We start from the raw sequence: 23,049 nt of genomic DNA on the forward strand, positions 1-23,049 counted from the left end.
TTGTACAAGTTAAGAATTGCGAATTGAATGACTGAACTAAGTACTGAATGATTGACTGAGAACTGAGAAATGATTTAAGAAAACTGTATATGAGAACTGATTGTTTGATTGGGCCTTGGGCCGAACACAGGAACGGAGACACTCGTAAATTGTGTGCTGCTTTTCCGTTAGCCCTAGAAGTCCTATAGGCCAAAGTTCACTTGTAGTAGATATCATTTGTGTACCTCAGAGTGTTGCTCCTGTAGGCCGAGGTTCACCTACAGAGAGTTGCTATTCCTGTAAGCCTAAGTTCACTTGCAGAGGGTTGCTATGTTGTCTTTAGTTTTGAAAAAGCTATATTCGGCTAAGAATTCTGGATTACATCGGGAGCGGATATAAACCAACATGTGAGCTCATGACCTGTACTAGGACTAGACATGCATCATATTTGTTTGTGCACATTTCTCTGTGATGTATTTTTTATGTATATGTGTGGATGCTTTGTATGTACTTTATGATTGTTTGACTTCTGTGTTCTTTATGTGTTAAGTTGAATGTATTTTGTTGCTTGTTACTATTGGCTAATAATAGCAAAATGAACTTAACTTCTAACCCGGACCCTACTAAGGACTACCCAGCTCTTTCCCACTCTTTCCAACCCTTTTAGTTATAGGTGCGAAGGCTTATCGCGAAGCTGCAGAAGCATAGAAGAATTTCTTTGCGAGTTGGGTTATTAGAATTTATTTACCCCTTGCCTTGTTAGTTGAAGCTTTTATTTTAGAGGGTAGGCTTGTATTTGTTGTTCATTGATAAGTATAATGTATTACTTGTAATTATGTGATTATTATTATTGATTAGAAGTCTTTGACGAACGATTTTTAATGAATGAAAACAAAATTTACTAGCTTTTTCCTAAAACTAGGAACGTCTTAATGTCATAAAGGCTTAATATTAAATAGATAATAAAGGCATTAGGTTAGTAATGCCGTATGTTTGGTATAATGTAATGTCCCAACTTTCAGCACATCATGATCGTACCAAAAGTAAGGCATTACTAACCTAATTCGTTTATTATCTATTTAATACTGAGTCTTTACGTGTTAATCTGTCCATAATTTTACTAAAAAGTTAAAACTTTTTCAACAAGAACAAATGACACATACTTATACTTAATATTAATAATACATTATAGTATAACATAAAAAATCAATTGCAAAAGCTACACCTTTGAGTAAAATTTCAACTAACAAGGCGAGAGGAAAGAAATAAATTCTAACTATAACTCAACTTGCAAATAAATTCTTCCATGCTTCCACAGCTTCACAATAAGCTTTCACACCTGTAGCTGAAAGGGTTGGAAAGGGGGGGCTTAAGAATTGGAAAGTCCTTAGTAGAGTTGGGGTGGATAGTTTTGTTCATTTTTATATTATTAGCTGATGAGCGGATAATTTATACGCTTTTTGGCATTGTTTTTAGTATGTTTTTAGTAGGATCTAGTTACTTTTAGGGATGTTTTCATTAGTTTTTATGTTAAATTCACATTTCTGGACTTTACTATGAGTTTGTGTGTTTTTCTGTAATTTCAGGTATTTTCTGGCTGAAATTGAGGGACTTGAGCAAAAATCAGATTCAGAGGTTGAAGAAGGACTGCTGATGCTGTTGGATTCTGACCCCCCTGCACTCAAAGTGAATGTTCAGGAGCTACAGAACTCGAAATGGCGCGCTTCCAATTGCGTTGGAAAGTAGACATCCAGGGCTTTCCAGAAATATATAATAGTTTATACTTTGGCCAAGAATTGACGACGTAAACTGGCGTTCAACGCCAGCCTTCTGCCCAAATCTGGCGTCCAGCGCCAGAAAAGGATCCAAAACCAGAGTTGAACGCCCAAACTGGCACAGAAACTGGCGTTCAACTTCACAAATGGCCTCTGCACGTGCAACACTCAGGCTCAGCCCAAACACACACCAAGTGGGCCCAGGAAGTGGATTTATGCATCAATTACTTACTCATGTAAACCCTAGTAGCTAGTTTATTATAAATAGGACCTCTTACTATTGTATTAGGTATCTTTGGTCTCAGTTTTAATTCATTGTTCATCTTAGGAGACTATTGATCATGCTTTAGGAGGCTGGCCATCTCGGCCATGCCTGGACCTTTCACTTATGTACTTTTAACGGTAGAGTTTCTACACTCCATAGATTAAGGTGTGGAGCTCTACTGTTCCTCAAGGATTAATGCAAGTACTACTGTTTTCTATTCAATTCATCTTATTTCGCTTCTAAGATATCCATTCGTACCCAAGAATGTGATGAAGGTGATGATTATGTGTGACGCTTATCATCCTTCTCCCTTATGAACGCGTGCCTGACAAACACTTCTGTTCTACATGAATTAAGCTAGAATGAGTATCTCTTAGATCTCCTAACCAGAATCTTCGTGGCGTAAGCTAGAATGATGGCGGCATTCAAGAGAATCCGGAAAGTCTAAACCTTGTCTGTGGTATTCCGAGTAGGATTCAATGATTGAATGACTGTGACGAGCTTCAAACTCGCGAGTGCTGGGCGTTAGTGACAGACGCAAAAGGAGGGTGAATCCTATTCCAGCATGATCGAGAACCGACAGATGAATGGCCGTGCTGTGACAGAGCATGTGAGCATATCTTTCACTGAGAGGAGGGGATGTAGCCACTGACAACGGTGATGCCCTTGCATAAAGCCAGCCATGGAAAGGAGTAAGACTGATTGGATGAAGATTGCAGGAAAGCAGAGGTCCAGAGGAATGAAAGCACCTCCATTCGCTTATCTGAAATTCCTACCAATGAATTACATAAGTATCTCTATCCCTCTTTTATTATATCATATTCGAAAACACCATTATCACTTTATATCCGCCTGACTGAGATCTACAAGGTGACCATAGCTTGCTTCATACCAACAATCTCCGTGGGATTCGACCCTTACTCACGTAAGGTATTACTTGGACGACCCAGTGCACTTGCTGGTTAGTTGTATCGAAGTTGTGACAATTATGTATTGAGATCAGAGCACCAAGTTGCTCACGTTGCCGGGGATTGTTTGAGCCTGGACATCACAATTTCGTGCACCAAGTTTTTGGCGCCGTTGCCGGGGATTGTTTGAGTTTGGACAACTGACGGTTCATCTTGTTGCTCAGATTAGGTAATTTTCTTTTTGTTTTCTTTTCAAAAAAATTTTTCAAAAATATTTTCAAAAATCTCTCATCTGTTTTCGAAAAAAAAATAATAATAATAAAAATGTTTTCAAAAATTGGATTCAAAATTTTTAAGAATGAATTCTAGTGTTTCATGAAGCATGTGAAGCCTGGCTGGCTGTAAAGCCATGTCTATTCCTTTGGGAATGAGTATGTCAGGCATGTCATATCTAAATTACATGCTGAAGCTTGGCTGGCCATTGGCCATGTCTAGTGTTTTGGACCGGAGCTTTCATTGAAAGCTTGGCTGGCTAGTGAGCCATGTCTAATTCCTGGACTGAAGCTTTAGACTAAGAATGCAAGATTCCTGGAATTCATATTAAAAATTTTGGAATCCTTATTTTCCTTTTTCAATTAATTTTCGAAAATTCAAAAAAAAAAATTAGAAAATCATAAAAATCAAAAATATTTTTGTGTTTCTTGTTTGAGTCTTGAGTCACATTATAAGTTTGGTGTCAATTGCATATGCATCTAGCATTTTTTCGAAAATTCATGCATTCATAGTGTTCTTCATGATCTTCAAGTTGTTCTTGGTAAGTCTTCTTGTTTGATCTTGATAATTTTTTGTTTTGTGTTGTATAGTGTTTTTCATATGCATTCTTGAATTCTTGGTGTCTAGGCATTAAAGAATTCTAAGTTTGGTGTCTTGCATGTTTTCTTTGCATAAAAAATTTTTTCAAAAATATATTTTTGATGTTCATCATGACATTCATAGTGTTCTTGGTGTTCATCTTGACATTCATAGCATTCTTGCATGCATTCATTGTTTTGATCTAAAAATTTCATGCATTGCATCTTTTTAGTGTTTTTCTCTTGCATCATAAAAATTCAAAAATAAAAAAAATATCTTTCCCTTTTTCTCTCATCAAATTCGAAAATTTGGATTGACTTTTTCAAAAATTTTAAAATCAAGTTGTTTCTTATGAGTCAAATCAAATTTTCAATTTGAAAATCTTATCTTTTTTAAAATCTTTTTCAAAAATCAAATCTTTTTCAAAATTCTTATTTATTTTCGAAAATTCCAAAAATATTTTTCAAAAATCTTTTTCTTATTTTTATACCAAATTTTCGAAAATAACATAATCAATTAGTGTTTTGATTCAAAAATTTGAAGTTTGTTACTTGCTTGTTAAGAAAGATTCAAACTTTAAGTTCTAGAATCATATCTTGTGATTTCTTATGAATCAAGTCATTAATTGAGATTTTAAAAATCAAATCTTTTTCAAAATTAGTTTCTAAAATATCTTCTTATCCTATCTTTTTCAAAAATATCTTTTCAAAATATCTTTTCTAACTTCCTAACTTCTTATCTTTTCAAATTTGTTTCAACTAACTAACTAACTTTTTGGTTGTTTCTTAACTTTTTCAAAACTACCTAACTAACTCTCTCTCTCTCTAATTTTCGAAAATATCTTCCCTCTTTTTCAAAAATTTCTTTTTTATTAAGTAATTATTTTTATTTTTAAATTTTAAAAATTTTTCGAAAATTTCTAACATTTTTCAAAAACCATTTTTCAAAAATCACTAACTCTTTTTCAAAATAATTTTCGAAAATTATCCCTCCCCCATCCTATTCTATTTATTCATTCATATCCTAACATCTCATCTCACATCTCTTCCATCCGTACAGTTGTGTTTCTTCCTTTACATCACATTCTTTGTCTCCCCCTCTTTTCTTCCACTCACAAAGGGATCCCTATACTGTGGTATAAAGGATCTCTATTATTATTATTATTTTTCTGTGCCTTCTTCTTTATCATATGAGCAGGAGCAAGGATAAGAACATTCTTGTAGAAGCAGATCCAGAACCTGAAAGGACTCTGAAGAGAAAATTAAGAGAAGCTAAAATACAACAATCCAGAGATAACCTTTCAGAAATTTTCGAACAGGAAGAGGAGATGGCAGCCGAAAATAATAATAATGTAAGGAAGATGCTTGGTGACTTTACTGCACCTAATTCCAATCTACATGGAAGAAGCATCTCTATTCCTGCCATTGGAGCAAACAACTTTGAGCTGAAACCTCAATTAGTTTCTCTGATGCAGTAGAACTGCAAGTTTCATGGACTTCCATCTGAAGATCCTTTTCAGTTCTTAACTGAATTCTTGCAGATATGTAATACTGTTAAGACTAATGGAGTAGATCCTGAAGTCTACAGGCTCATGCTTTTCCCTTTTGCTGTAAGAGACAGAGCTAGATTATGGTTGGATTCTCAACCCAAAGACAGCCTGAACTCTTGGGATAAGCTGGTCACGGCTTTCTTAGCCAAGTACTTTCCTCCTCAAAAGCTGAGCAAGCTTAGAGCTGATGTTTAAACCTTCAGACAGAAAGAAGGTGAATCCCTCTATGAAGCTTGGGAAAGATACAACCAGTTGACCAAAAAGTGTCCTTCTGACATGCTTTCAGAATGGACCATCCTGGATATATTCTATGATGGTTTATCTGAGCTATCAAAGATGTCACTGGACACTTCTACAGGTGGATCCATTCACCTAAAGAAAACGCCTGCAGAAGCTCAAGAACTCATTGACATGGTTGCTAATAACCAGTTCATGTACACTTCTGAAAGGAATCCTGTGAGTAATGGGACGCCTATGAAGAAGGGAGTTCTTGAAGTTGATACTCTGAATGCCATATTGGCTCAGAACAAAATATTGACTCAGCAAGTCAATATGATCTCTCAGAGTCTGCATGGAATGCAAGCTGCATCCAACAGTACTCAAGAGGCATCTTCTGAAGAAGAAGCCTATGATCCTGAGAACCCTGCAATAGCAGAGGTGAATTACTTAGGTGAACCTTATGGAAACACCTATAACTCAACATGGAGAAATCATCCAAATTTCTCATGGAAGGATCAAAAGCCCCAACAAGGCTTTAATAATGGCGGAAGAAACAGGTTTAGCAATAGCAAGCCTTTTCCATCATCAACTCAGCAACAGACAGAGAACTCTGAACAAAATGCTTCTAATTTAGCAAATCTAGTCTCTAATCTATCTAAGACCACTGTAAGTTTCATGAATGAAACAAGATCTTCCATTAGAAATCTGGAAGCACAAGTGGGCCAGCTGAGTAAAAGGATCACTGAAATCCCTCCTAGTACTCTCCCAAGCAATACAGAAGAGAATCCAAAAGGAGAGTGCAAGGCCATTGACATAAGCGCCATGGCCGAACCTGTGAGGAGAGGAGAGGACGTGAATCCCAAGGAGGAAGACCTCCTGAGACGTCCAGTGATCAATAAGGAGCTTCCCTCTGAGGAACCAAAGGAATCTGAGACTCATCTAGAGACTATAGAGATTCCATTGAACCTCCTTATGCCCTTCATGAGCTCTGATGAGTATTCCTCTTCTGAAGAGAATGAGGATGTAACTGAAGAGCAAACTGCCAAGTTTCTTGGTGCAATCATGAAGCTGAATGCCAAATTATTTGGCATTGATACTTGGGAAGTTGAACCTCCCTTGTTCGTCAATGAACTAAGTGATCTAGATCAACTGACATTGCCTCAGAAGAGACAGGATCCTGGAAAGTTCATAATACCCTGTACCATAGGCACCATGATCTTTAAGGCTCTGTGTGACCTTGGTTCAGGAATAAACCTCATGCCCCTCTCTGTAATAGAGAAACTGGGAATCTATGGGGTGCAAGCTGCTAAAATCTCACTAGAGATGGCAGACAGCGCAAGAAAACAGGCATATGGACAAGTAGAGGACGTGTTAGTAAAGGTTGAAGGCCTTTACATACCTACTAATTTCATAGTCCTGGATACTGGAAAGGAAGAGGATGAATCCATCATCCTAGGAAGACCTTTCCTGGCCACAGCAAGAGCTGTGATTGATGTTGACAGAGGTGAAATAGTCCTCCAATGGAATGAGAACTCCCTTGTATTCAAAACTCAAGGATCTCCCTCTGCAACCATGGAGAGGAAGCTTGAAAAGCCTCTCTCAAAGCAGAGTCAACCAGAGCCCCCACAGTCAAACTCTAAGTTTGGTGTTGGAAGGCCACAACCAAACTCTAAGTTTGGTGTTGAACTCCCATATCCAAACTCTAAGTTTGGTGTTGGAGAGTCTCAACAAAGCTCTGCACATCTGTGAGGCTCCATGAGAGCCCACTGTCAAGCTATTGACATTAAAGAAGCGCTTGTTGGGAGGCAACCCAATGTTTATCTAATTCTTATTTTTTATTGTTTTTCATGTTTTCTTAGGGTCATGATCATGTGGAGTCACAAAATAAATATAAAAATTGAAAACGGAATCAAAAATAGCAGAAGAAAAATCACACCCTGGAGGAGCATCTGTCTGGCGTTCAGCGCCAGAACAGAGCATGGTTCTGGCGCTGAACGCCCAAAATGGGCAGCTTCTGGGCGCTGAACGCCAGAACAGGCATGGTTCTGGCGTTCAATGCCAGAAATGGCACACAGATGGGCGTTGAACGCCCAAAATGGGCACCAACCTGGCGCTGAACGCCCAGAGTTGTGTGCAAGGGCATTTTGCATGCCTAAATTGGTGCAGGGATGTAAATGCCTTGACACCTCAAGATCTGGGACCTCACAGGATCACCTCAGGATCTGTGGACCCCACAGGATCCCCACCTACCTCCACTCACCTCTCCTCACCACTCTCTTTCACACAACCCCATAAACACTCTTCCCTAAAAACCCCTCACCAATCACCTTAATCTCTCTTCCCCATAAACCTACCTCATAAACTCCACCTACCTTCAAAATTCAAAACCAATTTCCCACCCAAACCCACCCATATGGCCGAACCTTAACCCCACCTCCCTACCCTATATAAAGCCATCCATTCTTCTTCAAATTCACACAACACACCCCTCTACACTCTCCTTGGCCGAATACGCACCTCCATCCATCTCCTCCATATCCTCTTCTTCTTCTTCTATTCTTTCTTCTTTTGCTCGAGGGCGAGCAACATTCTAAGTTTGGTGTGGTAAAAGCATATCTTTTTTGTTTTTTCCATAACCATTGATGGCACCTAAGGCCAGAGAAACCTCTAGAAAGAGGAAAGGGAAGACAAAAGCTTCCATCAAGGGTCTATAGCTCAGTGGTAGAACATTTGACTGCAAATCAAGAGATCCCTGAGATACCTCAGGGGATACATTTTCTTCCACACAATTATTGGAAGCAACTAAGGGTGGAACATCAAGAGCACTCCATCATCCTTCATGAAATCAGAGAAGATCTAAAAGCAATGAAGGAGGAGCAGCCAAGGCAAGGAAGAGACATAGAAGAGCTCAAGGACATCACTAAGGTGGACTCATTCCTTGTTCTTACTTTCTCTGTTTTTCGTTTTCTATGTTATGTGCTTATCTATGTTTGTGTCTTCATTACATGATCATTAGTAGTTAGTAACTTTGTCTTAAAGTTATAAATGTCCTATGAATCCATCACCTCTCTTAAATGAAAAATGTTTTAATTCAAAAGAACAAGAAGTACATGAGTTTCGAATTTATCCTTGAACTTAGTTTAATTATATTGATGTGGTGACAATGCTTCTTGTTTTCTGAATGTATGCTTGAATAGTGCATATGTCTTTTGAAGTTGTTGTTTAAGAATGTTAAATATGTTGGCTCTTGAAAGAATGATGACTAGGAGACAGGTTATTTGATAATCTGAAAAATCATAAAAATGATTCTTGAAGCAAGAAAAAGCAGCAAAGAACAAAGCTTGCAGAAGAAAAAAAAAATAGGCGAAAAAAAATAGAAAGAAAAAGAAAAAGCAAGCAGAAAAATCTAATAACCCTTAAAACCAAAAGGCAAGGGCAATTAAAAAGGATCCCAAGGCTTTGAGCATCAGTGGATAGGAGGGCCTAAAGGAATAAAATCCTGGTCTAAGCGGCTAAACCAAGCTGTCCCTAACCATGTGCTTGTGGCGTGTAGGTGTCAAGTGAAAACTTGAGACTGAGCGGTTAAAGTCAAGGTCCAAAGCAGAAAAAAAAGTGTGCTTAAGAACCCTGGACACCTCTAATTGGGGACTTTAGCAAAGCTGAGTCACAATCTGAAAAGGTTCACCCAATTATGTGTCTGTGGCATTTATGTATCCGGTGGTAATACTGGAAAACAAAGTGCTTAGGGCCACGGCCAAGACTCATAAAGAAGCTGTGTTCAAGAATCATCATACTGAACTAGGAGAGTCAATAACACTATTCGAAATCTGAAGTTCCTATAGATGCCAATCATTCTAAACTTCAATGGATAAAGTGAGATGCCAAAACTATTCAAGAGGCAAAAAGCTATAAGTCCCGCTCATATGATTGAAACTATGTTTCATTGATAGTTTGGAATTTATAGTATATTCTCTTCTTTTTATCCTATTTGATTTTCAGTTGCTTGGGGACAAGCAACAATTTAAGTTTGGTGTTGTGATGAGCGGATAATTTATACGCTTTTTGGCATTGTTTTTAGTATGTTTTTAGTAGGATCTAGTTACTTTTAGGGATGTTTTCATTAGTTTTTATGTTAAATTCACATTTCTGGACTTTACTATGAGTTTGTGTGTTTTTCTGTAATTTCAGGTATTTTCTGGCTGAAATTGAGGGACTTGAGCAAAAATCAGATTCAGAGGTTGAAGAAGGACTGCTGATGCTGTTGGATTCTGACCCCCCTGCACTCAAAGTGGATTTTCTGGAGCTACAGAACTCGAAATGGCGCGCTTCCAATTGCGTTGGAAAGTAGACATCCAGGGCTTTCCAGAAATATATAATAGTTTATGCTTTGGCCAAGAATTGACGACGTAAACTGGCGTTCAACACCAGCCTTCTGCCCAAATCTGGCGTCCAGCGCCAGAAAAGGATCCAAAACCAGAGTTGAACGCCCAAACTGGCACAGAAACTGGCGTTCAACTCCACAAATGGCCTCTGCACGTGCAACACTCAAGCTCAGCCCAAACACACACCAAGTGGGCCCAGGAAATGGATTTATGCATCAATTACTTACTCATGTAAACCCTAGTAGCTAGTTTATTATAAATAGGACCTCTTACTATTGTATTAGGTATCTTTGGTCTCAGTTTTAATTCATTGTTCATCTTAGGAGACTATTGATCACGCTTTAGGAGGCTGGCCATCTCGGCCATGCCTGGACCTTTCACTTATGTACTTTTAACGGTAGAGTTTCTACACTCCATAGATTAAGGTGTGGAGCTCTGCTGTTCCTCAAGGATTAATGCATGTACTACTATTTTCTATTCAATTCATCTTATTTCGCTTCTAAGATATCCATTCGTACCCAAGAACGTGATGAAGGTGATGATTATGTGTGACGCTCATCATCCTTCTCCCTTATGAACGCATGCCTGACAAAACTTCTGTTCTACATGAATTAAGCTAGAATGAGTATCTCTTAGATCTCCTAACCAGAATTTTCGTGGCGTAAGCTAGAATGATGACGGCATTCAAGAGAATCCGGAAAGTCTAAACCTTGTCTGTGGTATTCCGAGTAGGATTCAATGATTGAATGACTGTGACGAGCTTCAAACTCGCGAGTGCTGGGCGTTAGTGACAGACGCAAAAGGAGGGTGAATCCTATTCCAGCATGATCGAGAACCGACAGATGAATGGCCGTGCTGTGACAGAGCATGTGAGCATATCTTTCACTGAGAGGAGGGGATGTAGCCACTGACAACGGTGATGCCCTTGCATAAAGCCAGCCATGGAAAGGAGTAAGACTGATTGGATGAAGATTGCAGGAAAGCAGAGGTCCAGAGGAACGAAAGCACCTCCATTCGCTTATCTGAAATTCCTACCAATGAATTACATAAGTATCTCTATCCCTCTTTTATTATATCATATTCGAAAACACCATTAACACTTTTCTTGCTACATTTATTTTTTTTCCTTTACTGTTTTCTTTTTTTATTTTTTTTTTCCTATTTTTATTTTTTTCTTGAAACAAAATTAAAGAATTAAGAAAGTAAGAAGATGAAAAAAATAAAACATAAATAATGCAAAATTTTAAGTACTTTTATGTATAAATTTCTATATTTTTTTTCAAAAAATTTAGTGTTTTCTTAAACATTTATTATAAGAAAATGTTATCATTAGAATTTAAAAATAAAAATACATAAATTTTAATAACAAAAAATACAAAAAAAAAGATTAATAATAGATAAATAAATTATTGAAACCGAGCACAGAAATAATTAGGGCAATTTACTATAACAAACCAAGTCCAATCCAATATTACGTAAATCTCCCAAACTCTAAAAGGCTACCTGAATGTCTCAAGTTACATTTCTATAGAAATCGAATTGATTAAATTCAATTTACCTCAATACCTACTAAATAATGGATTCGAATTGCATGCAAATGGAATTTACGTGTAAATCGAAGCTAATGACGTCAAATTAGCCAACCATACTAAATTGAAACAAAGAGATTCGATTTATATATACACCTAAATCGAATCCATTCAATTCAATTTATAAAGATACGTAGCCTTTCAGGTAAAACGAAGCCATTAGTGTCGATTTAGTATGTATGGCACTATATGATTCAATCCTTATGGGGCAATGCAAACGACGAAGCAATGTATAGACTAGTTTGATAAAGTTTTTGTTTTGAAAAGAATTTATTAAATTAATTTTTAAAAGATAATTTTTAAATAAACTTTTAGCATTTAATTTTGATAAATTAAACTTTTTAAATAAGCTTTTAAGTCATTTTTTAAAATTGTTTTGCATGGAATAAAATATTTTCTTGTGGTAAAATATAAATAAATTTATTAAAAAATATATTTACTCAAATTTCAAATACAATACTCTTCTACATAATTAGTAATTTAAAAATTATTTTATTTCATATGAGCAATTAAAAAAGATTAAATTTAAATGTAAATATTTATGCATGTACTCAAATTTTAAATAAAGGGTTAAGTACTTTTTTCGTCCTTAAGTTTTGAGGTGAAAATCAAAATCGTCCCCGATGTAACACCCTAATATATAGATCATTATGCTCGAGTCATAAGTTAATGATATTAAGGTGGTACGACTCTCAAGGTGGATCATAATACCTAATTATATATATGTTAAGGGAAAATATTATAGAGAAGCCTAAAAAGGAGTAAAATAAAATCGCGAAGTCGTAACACTGACGTATAGAAGCATAAGAAACTTAACGTATTCAGCTAACAGATGAAATAACTAAAGCATATAAGGAAGAAATGGAATGGAACAGAATAGACATAAATATAACTATACTAGCCACTAGTCGCGACTCGCGAAGTTTAGGTCGACTAGGGTTATAGAGTTAAAATCAGTTGACAACCGAAAATCCTATCTCTCCCAAAATACATCATAGTTAGTTTTACAAAATAAGGGGAGAGATCTAAAAGCACAAAACAAAATCAGATAAACTCCTCCGTCATTCAGACGAGTCCAGTTCACTACTGAGTGCTAGGACCTGCATTTGAAAAATAGAAAATATATACGGAATAAGAACTCCCGACCCATGGGTTCCCAGTACGGTAAAAGTGCCAAATAAATACAATGCACTATAATATAAATTCACTAAGCATCTTAAACTTCTTACGTCATCATATCCATTCTATATTCTCACTAATCGATAACTTGGCAACTATCATAAGGGATTCTAATTCTAACTCAATATCCTTCATATATCCACTACCTTCCAACCGAATAATTCAAAAACCGAACCATCCCTCAATTAATTCATCTTTCATACAAACACAAATAATATAAACAAGTAATGCACAAGTAACACAATTAATAAATAATCATGAAACATGTACAATTAGGCAAACCAAAGTAATTAGCAAACCCAAACAAAGCAAACAAATACAACATGAAGCATGCCTATCCTACTGGCCGTGAGCTCACGTGCCAGTTACTTTGCCAGAACCCGACACACCCGGTAGCTAACCCGGATATTGTCCTCTCGAAAACCAGTGGGTGGTACACCACCACGAATCCACCTGGCGGGCGGTACACCACCATGAACCTTGCAAGATCTTCAATTGGAAAACAACACACACACGCAGGCGATAAACCACCATGAACCCCACGAAGCATTATCATTTAAAAACATGCGGGCGGTACACCACCACGAACCCCACACACAACATTCTCTTTTAAAAATATGTGGGTGGTAAACCACCACGAACCTGACAAAACATTCTCTTTTAAAAATATGTGGGCGGTAAACCACCATGAACCCCACATAACATTTTCGACACTGGGCAAGCGGTAAACCACCACGAACCTTGCCAGGTCAAAGCTCAAAACAATTTTCGTTATCAACTTCATTATAAATCATTCATTCATATAGATATCACACTTTTACCCTTCTCATTCATAATTCACCACTTCTCAAACTTTCTTCGTCTCCAAGTTACTACTCTCCCTACCTTCTTCTCACCACTCAACATAAAACTAAGGTTTAGGGGCTAAAAGGATGAAAATAAAGGTTCAGAGGTTCAAAATTACATTTTAAAACACAAAACTCATTTTGCTGATTTCAGGGGTCATGCATACGCATGGGCCATGCGTACACGAGATGCCCAACCTGAAAGGGTTGGTCGCGTCCCGTGCAGATGGTCGCGTACGCGAGTTCTGCAAAGTGGGTAAAAATTTTCTCGAACTTCCGACGTCCATAACTTTCTCGTTTTAAAAAATTTTTTATCCGTTCTTCAAACGATGTAAACTTCATGGACCCAATTTTTATATGAAAAAAGTTTGAAACAATCTGGGGGTCCGGAAGCCGAGTTATGGCTCGCCAAAATTTGGCTAAAAAAAATAGATTTTCACCAAAGTCCTCAAACCTCTATTTTCATCAAATCACAACTCAAAGCTAACTTTCTACACTTATAAACAGCACCAAAACATACCATATCACATCAACGCAGCCCCACGTCCTACCACAACCAATCCTACCTCAATTTCTAAACAATCTCATACAAATCCATCAAGCTTAACTTCAATAATCAACAAAACCTCATGTTCAAACATTTATATATATATATCTTCAAATCACCAATCTTCAACCATCACTTACCGTTCTTACCTCTTTTTGGCCTCCGGCCCAAATTCACGGCCTCTGCCCCAATATTTCATCAAATAAACTCATAACCACATAATTCACTATCCAATACCAATTTCAATTCACACATTAACTATTCACAATTCCACAATCCTTATCCAATATCAACATCATCCATTACACATATAATACCAATCAATCATACCATTTAAGCTTAATCTTAGGGGCACCTAACCTAGAAATTCACATCATATCACACGGTACTTAAATAAAACTTAAACCGTACCTCTTGAGTCCAAAACAATCGAGCCTCTTCTTTGGAAATTTCCACCAAACCATAGTTCCAAGCCTCACCAAAGCTCCACAAGCAATATCAACCTCTCAATTGTGCACCAAAATCACCCAATACTCTAACATAACCAATTTTTACACTTATAATCAACCTAGGTTCATGAAATTGATAAATCACTAGAGTTTGGAAATTTGTTACCTTTACCCATGGAATTAGTTGATAAAACTCATCAATAGTTCATTCTAGAGCACCCCTAAACAACCAAAACTGCAAGATTTTCTCAAAACCTAAACCAAATTCAAAATGAAAGGGGAAAAAAAAATTGGGCAGTGAGCTTAGAAATAATTACCACCTTAACTAGATAGAACTAAAGACCTCATCAAGAGTGATGCGTGGCCATAAACGGCTCATCAATTGGAGCACCGGAGAGAAAGTTTTGGTCAAAAGAGTGTGGTGGTGAATAGTGACTCTTCTTCCTCTCCTCTCTTCTTCTCCATCCGAGCTCTTTCTCTCTCTTTTTGGGAAGAGAAAGAGCTAAATGCTCTTAATTAGGGCATGTGTGTATTGGGCTTGGGCCTACTTGGGCCCGATTCACTCGGTTTAGCCCATTGGCCAAATTTTGGGGCAAAATCTTTAAAATTTGAGTTTTAAATCGTATTTTTAAATATTTCTATCTTCCCAAATTATAAATTCTAATTTCTTAACCTTATTCACTTATAATTAATTTTCTCAACCGCAGTACTAAATAGATCTCAACCGTTACTTCCGGCAAAAATGCCACTTCACATTTTTTACGCTGAAACCTATATTTTCTGACTCAGAAAAACCCATTGAGTCCAAATATCATATTTAAATTATCAAATTTCGATTACTGAATTTTCTAACCATATTCACAATATTTAATTTATTATTTATTAAATTTTCGTTTATTCGGGGTTTTACATCCTACCCACCTTATTTAAAATTTTGTCCTCAAAATTTGGTCGACGAAAAGAAAACAAAATTCTTAGTTAAACCTCCACTAACGGTTCTTTCAATTTTATTTAGCCTTACACCTTTCATTTTATTATCCTTCAATATCAATTCAATTTCCTTCTTACTATACACTTCATCAATACATAATTCAACTACTCTCATTGTAACGATCCAATTTTCAGTATATCTAGATCACACTGGAAACTGAGCGCTACCAACTTGTCTTCCTAATTATTATATATTATTTATTATATGAGCCTGCTTCGTTGTTAAAAGCATAGTTATTTAGCAAGGTACTCTTTTTTTTTGAAAAGCGTTTGGATTAATAAACGGAATCACATAATCCATTCGCAAATAATAACAGATAAAACAGTTATGAACAATCACACTTAAATACATCTCAAGCAGTTAAAAATACTTAGTTATCCAGCCTTTATTAGAGTATAGATCCTAGTTAGAACACTCCTAGATATACCTACATAATAACTATATACATATATATACATACAACATCCCAAGCCCTGACCTATTCAAGAAGTCCCTAAACTGGTACCCAAACTAGCCTAGACTCTATACTCACCTAATCTCTCTAAACTACAAAAGTGAGGGAAAGTACGTTCTAGGTCTTCAAAACTCAAGTCAGGTGGAAAGTCATCAAAGGCAGAAGATCATCTACTACTCCTCTGCACGATCATACATCGTCAAAGAGCATCTCACTAGTACTTTATTGAGTGTCCACCCAAATAGCAACATCATACGAAGGACTTAGGTTAAAGTTCGTAGATAAACGGGGTATAGATGTCAGCTGGTCTCACGGCATATACATATAAACAGATAACAGAGTTCACTCTAGCCTTAGAAAACTACCTAGAGAAGAATCCTCTTTGCGGAACGATCGTCAATGGACTATGGAAGGGTACTAATGGGAAGTTCTTAGTAGGGTCGGGGTTGTAAGTTACCTTCATTAATTCGGTGTTGTTTAGCAGACAAATAGCAGAATACAGAGAAGTAGTAAATAGAAGATACAGATAAATAGAGAAAATAGAGAAAACCGAAAGCAAAACACAAACAGAAGAATACAAGAAAATAAAACACAGACACAGAATAGAATACAAACAAAGAAAGCATACATTCATACAACAATCATAACAGAGGAAATGCACGCCCAAGTAAGATGCATGTCTAGCCCTAATGCAGATAATGAGCTCATCTGTCGGTTACTAACCCGCTCCCGACGTTACCCAGCAACTTTTGTCTGGATAAGGCTTTCCTGTTGGTAATACCCATAGCATGCACCCTTTGTCTTGTAGGGCGGCATTTGTTAGCCTATATATGCCCAACAGACTCACTGTAAGCAACCTTTATCTTACAAGAGTACAACACACTCAATGTAAGCACCCTTTGTCTTACATGAGTACAAAACACTCACTGTAAGCACCCTTTGTCTTATAGGAACACACTGATCTCGATACCTCTGTAAGCAATCTCTGTCTTACAGTATAACATTATAGCTAGGTATCCCAGGAAAGCATTCATAGTGGTCACACCACCATCTGTCTGACTGCCTCAATGTAGCAGATGAACACACAAATATCTCTGGAGTTGCCTTAATGCAACAAATGACCTCTCAACAGGCCCTCTGCTTATTTTCTAATCTCTTTGCTCTACTCTGATTACTTTTTTCTCTTTGTCTCTTTACTCTGCTTTGGTTTCTCTGTTTAACGTATGTATTTATAGCTTATGTAAATTTCGGTATGAATAGTTAGCCTATCCCAAGTATAGGTTCATTAAGTCTATAATGAAACAGTTTAACTTTTCATATTATACCTAACCCTAGGCGCAACTTAAGAACTAACTATGTTGCTCCTAGTTCGTTAACTAATCTCTGTTTGTTTCTGCCATTAAAATTTTACCGACTTTTTCTTCGATTTTTTTATCTTTTCTTTAACCATTTATCTTTCCTTTATCTTTGCCTCACTAATATGTTATTATCACTCCCTAAGTGTTTTATGAAGGTAATTATGAATACTGAGCTTAAAGTTTTCTTTCTAAAACTTTTACGAAAAACTGCCTTTTTCACATTATTTTATTATTTTTAATAAAATATTATTTTTAATTAAATATTATTATTATTTAATATTTTATTATTATTTATTATTTTATTATTAAATTTCGAAAATTACCTTACCTTTTACTTTTAACTTTATAAATTCACTTTTTACCACCCATTAACTTTTAATATTTTTACTTTAACCACCCTAACATTTAATATTTATAAAATAACCTCCCAAACACCAAAATAATTACTTCCTTGCCCTTTTTAAGATCTAAAGCCTGTTCTTCATTGTTCTTCACCACACTCTTTGTGTTCTTCGTAAATTCTTCAGATTCTTTCTCTGTTTTTATTTGTTTTTCAATCTTTTCGGTAACCAATTTTTACCATAATTCATAATAAATTAGCAGCCACTAAATTTCCATCTTTTTCATTTGATTTCAACACAAATTCAACCCTAATTTAAAGGTTAGGGTTTGAAATTCCAACAGCCACAAGAACATGCATTGATAGCTTGAATATCATAAAATTTCATCAAATTTTCACCAAAATTTCAACAAGAATCACTCATATAAACAATCAATTTCAAGCATAACCGAACCACATCATAATCACACAACTCAAACACAATTAATCAAGATTAATTTCACCAAAACCTACCTTGATTTGCTGCTCCAAATTCGGTTACTCCTTGAAGTGTTCTTAAAGCACTTTTTCCTCCTAAATCACATCAAGAACAACTTTAAACACAAAAATCCCCAACTGAACAAACCTTCATATGAGTGTTAGGATGAGATTCCTGACCTTAATCTTGTTGGAAATTGAGGTTTCTTAGCCCTCAAGTCAAGTTAAGCATGATTCCTAAGGAAGAACATCAAGCAAACACATGTTTAAGCATGTTTCCTTGAAACCGAAGTAAAAGGGAGAAGGTGCAGCCAACTCACCTTGATTCCAGTCTTGATAAATCATATGGTTATGTAGAGAAAGAAGAGAGGATCATGTTGGACGGATTGAAATTTTGATTTGAGTTTTAGTTCAGAAGAAATCAAGCTTTGAAGATTTAAGTGTCATGAAAGTTTCTCTCTTTTCTCTCTTGTCATTTTCGGCCAAATGAAGCAAATGACCAGCCTTGGAAGGTCTTGGAGGCTGAGGAAAGTCATGCTTGATGATGATTGGCTAGTTAGGGAAGTGGTTAAAAAATATCTTAGGTGTATAATTACTAAAACTAGATGTATTAGAACATACACTTAATAACTCATCTAGAGATTAATATCTGAGCTACTAGTATAGATGACACTGGTAACATGATTAACATGATAATAGAAGGTATATGATGTGGCATTAGCATTGCTAAAGTCATCAGAGAGTGCTGGTGTTAATCTGCACCAATAGACTGTGAACCCGGTTAAACCGATCTCCTGTTTTTAACTAAAATAGATCAAATAATATTATAATATTATTCAAGCATCTCTAATATTAATATAATAATAATATTATTATATTAATATTTATATTCTCTCATGAATCGAGTTCGGTTCGTCAAACTGAATCTAACTATGAAAACCAGAATAAAAAAACTCCTAACCGATACGGCTCAAAAACTAGGTTCTTCGCGACTGCGTTGTCGAGCTTGCCTTAAAAGAGATTCTGGCTTATTGATGACATAATAATGATATAGATTGAGGTGCTTGATGATATATTAGAGATGTTCTCTTCATTGATCTTCCGGAAAACTCCGTATCTTCAGAAAAGATCTCGTGTACACGAAAACTAGGTTGTTATAGTCGTACCACTCATTCTACCTTCCTTCATCATTAATTCAATCACTGATTTACATTCCTCATTCTTACTTACCTCGTCTTAACTTAAACTGAACTCAACCTACGCTACCCTCATTCATTTCACTCTTATCTTTTTCTAGGTCTTCCCCTATAGCTAATCAAGCATCACTTTAATCCTCCCAAAAATCTCCCAAACTCTTCAAATCCGACCCCCAACACCACATCAATGTTTCAATTTAACATTTTCCAAATCTATCTTCCAAAACTAGTATTAGATACATTACAATCTAAACAGGAATCAAATTGTGCCTATAATCCTCTCTACAACTTACTCAAAACCATTCTAATCTTGCAACCACAATCAAACCCAATTATCTGGAACTAATTATTTGCATTAATCTGCTAATCTTTCAGGTATTGAAAACTTAAAGAATTCCTAATCACCCTTACTACTTCTCATCGCAATTGCTCTGTGTCGACATTACCAGAAGCTTTTGCTGCGTCACTCTGATTATCAATCGCCAAGAATCCATTCATGCATCCACGTCATATTCCCCTATCGGTTCACCAAACCTAGGCCCACTTCTAAGCTTTCTCAACTTGACCGAAATAATGCTTACGCTCATCCTAAGACTCAATCACGATCTCATTAAAATCCTAGATCTCAATACTTACATTACCTAGTTATTCAAAACCTATAACATCAATTTCCTAGAAATTAGTCATTTTTTCTATTTTCTACATAAATGCTCAATTTTACAAACTTCCATTCCAATTCAAATCCAAACTATACCAATGCTAATTACAAGCCTCTCTACTCTAAATCATCAGGTTCCAATCATTTCAAGCCTAATTAAACATATTTCAATCAACTGTCCTCCTTTAAGGATATCACTCAACAATCAAAACCAACACACTAATCTCACAAATATCGCTATCTAGATTCCTATCCCGGCGTCCTTGCACCAGTTTGTTCGTGGGAGTTCCTCCCCGAGTACCTCGCTCATGTACATGAGATACCATTCGGGTCCTGTCCACACCATACAAGCGATATCAAGCTTATCAGCCCCAATATCTCAAGTTAAATACTTCAAATTACCAAAGTTAAACTCATGAACTTCATGCTAGACGTATCAACTAAATACCCTAACTAGCACAAGCACAGACTCAGAGTATGCATTGAAGCATAAGCAGTTCCATCCCTCAGACTCACGAAGACGAACTGCTCTAATACCATAATGTAACACCTTAATATACAGATCCTTATGCTCGGGTCAAAAGTCAATGATAGTAAGGTGGTACAAATCTCAAGGTGGATTATAATACATAATTATATATATGTTGAAGGGAAATATTATACGAGAAGCATAAAAAGGAGAAAAACAAAATTGCAAAGTCGTAACACTCATGTATCGAAGCATAAGAAAACTTAACGCGTTCAGCTAACGAATGAAATAACTAAAGCATATAAGGAACAAATGGAATGAAACAGAATATACATAAATATAAGTATACTAGCCACTAGTTGTGACCTGCGAAGTTTAGATCGACTAGGGTTACAGAGTTAAAATCAGTTGATAACAGAAAATCCTATCCCTCCCAAAATACATCAAAGCCTCTATAGGTAAGTTTTAAAAGAATACATACATACATCATAGTTGGTTTTACAAAATAAGGGGAGAGATCTAAAAGCACAAAATAGAATCAGTAAACTCTGCCGTTATTCAGACGAATCCAGTTCACTGCTAAGCGCCAGGACCTGCATATGAAAAACAGAAAATATATATGGAATGAGAACCCTCGGCCCATGGGTTCCCAGTATGGTAAAAGTGCCAAATAAATACAATGCACTATAATATAAATTTACTGAGCATCCTAAACTTCTTACCTCGTCATATCCATCCTATGTTCTCACTAATTCATATCTTGGCAACTATCATAAGGGATTCTAATTCTAACTCAATATCCTTCATACATCCACTACCTTCTAAATGAATAATCCAAGAACCGAACAATCCCTCAATTAATTCATCTTTCATACAAACACAAACAATACAGACAAGTAATGCACAAATAAGGCAAGTAAGACAATTAGCAAATAGTCATGAAACATGTACAATTTAGCAAACCAAAGTAATTAGCAAACCTAAACAAAGCAAACAAATGCAACATGATGCATGCCTGTCCTATTGGCCGTGAGCTCACATGTCGGTTACTTTGTCAGAACCCGACACACCCGGTAGCTAACCCGGATATTGTCCTGTCGAAAACCGGTGGGCGATACACCACCACGAACCCCACCTGGCGGGCGATACACTACCACGAACCCACCATTGCGAGTGGTACACCGCCACGAACCTCGCAAGATATTCAATTGGAAAACAACACACACACGTGGGCGGTAAACCACCACGAACCCCACGAAGCATTCTCATTTAAAAACATGCGGGCGGTTGGTGCACAAATTATAAATCACACTTTTCACAACTCGTACCACTAACCAGCAAGTGCACTGGGTCGTCCAAGTAATACCTTACGTGAGTAAGGGTCGAATCCCACGGAGATTGTTGGCTTGAAGCAATCTATGGTTATCTTGTAATTCTTAGTCAGGATATCAATTATAATTATCAGTTTGGATTGTGAAAAATAAAAGAGCATGAATTAAATACTTGTTATGCAGTAATGGAGAATATGTTGGAGTTTTGGAGATGCTTTGTCTTCTGAATCTCTGCTTTCCCCCTATCTTCTTCTTCACGCACGCAAGGTTCCTCCTATGGCAAGTTGTATGTTGGTGGATCACCGTTGTCAATGGCTACCATCCATCCTCTTAGTGAAAATGGTCCAGGTGCGCTGTCACCGCACGGCTAATCATCTGTCGGTTCTCACTCATGTTGGAATAGGATCCATTGATCCTTTTGCGTCTATCACTATGCCCAACCCTTGTGAGTTTGAAGCTCGTCATAGTCATTCAATCCCTGAATACTACTCGGAATACCACAGACAAGGTTTAGACTTTCCAGATTCTCAAGAATGCTGCCAATGGGTTCTAGCTTATACCACGAAGATTCTGATTAAAGAATCCAAGAGATACTCATTCAATCGAAGGTAGAACAGAGATGGTTGTCAGCACGCGTTCATAGGTTGAGAATGGTGATGATTGTCACGGATCATCACATCCATCATATTGAAGTGTGAATGAACATCTTAGATAGAAACAAGCGTGTTTGAATAGAAAACAGAAATAATTGCATTAATTCATCGAGACACAGCAGAGCTCCTCACCCCCAACAATGGAGTTTAGAGACTCATGCCGTCAAAGAGTACAAAGTTCAGATCTAAAAATGTCATGAGGTACAAAATAAATCTCTAAAAGTTGTTTAAATACTAAACTAGTAACCTAGGTTTACAGAAAATGAGTAAACTAAGATAAATAGTGCAGAAATCCACTTCTGGGACCCACTTGGTGTGTGCTGGGGCTGAGACTTGAGCTTTACACGTGCCTAGGCTGTTTCTAGAGTTAAACGCCAGGTTGTAACCTGTTTCTGGCGTTTAACTCCAACTTGCAACCTGTTTCTGGTATTTAACGCTAGAATGCAGCATGGAACTGGCATTGAACGCCAGTTTACATCGTCAATCCTTGAACAAAGTATGAACTATTATATATTGCAGGAAAGCCCTGGATGTCTACTTTCTAACGCAATTGAGAGCGCACCAATTGGGCTTATGTAGCTCCA

The 23,049-nt window shown here is 36.7% G+C and overlaps 1 non-coding gene across 1 annotated transcript; it reads right to left on the bottom strand.

Moving 5' to 3' along the window:
- Positions 1-5,502: 5,502 nt before the first annotated feature.
- Positions 5,503-5,610, bottom strand: LOC112738541 (small nucleolar RNA R71). The gene has a single exon (XR_003169496.1). It is a non-coding gene; the product is annotated as a small nucleolar RNA R71 (small nucleolar RNA).
- Positions 5,611-23,049: the final 17,439 nt, after the last annotated feature.

This window comes from Arachis hypogaea, chromosome 13, assembly GCF_003086295.3.
Source record: "Arachis hypogaea cultivar Tifrunner chromosome 13, arahy.Tifrunner.gnm2.J5K5, whole genome shotgun sequence".
NCBI lineage: Eukaryota > Viridiplantae > Streptophyta > Magnoliopsida > Fabales > Fabaceae > Arachis > Arachis hypogaea.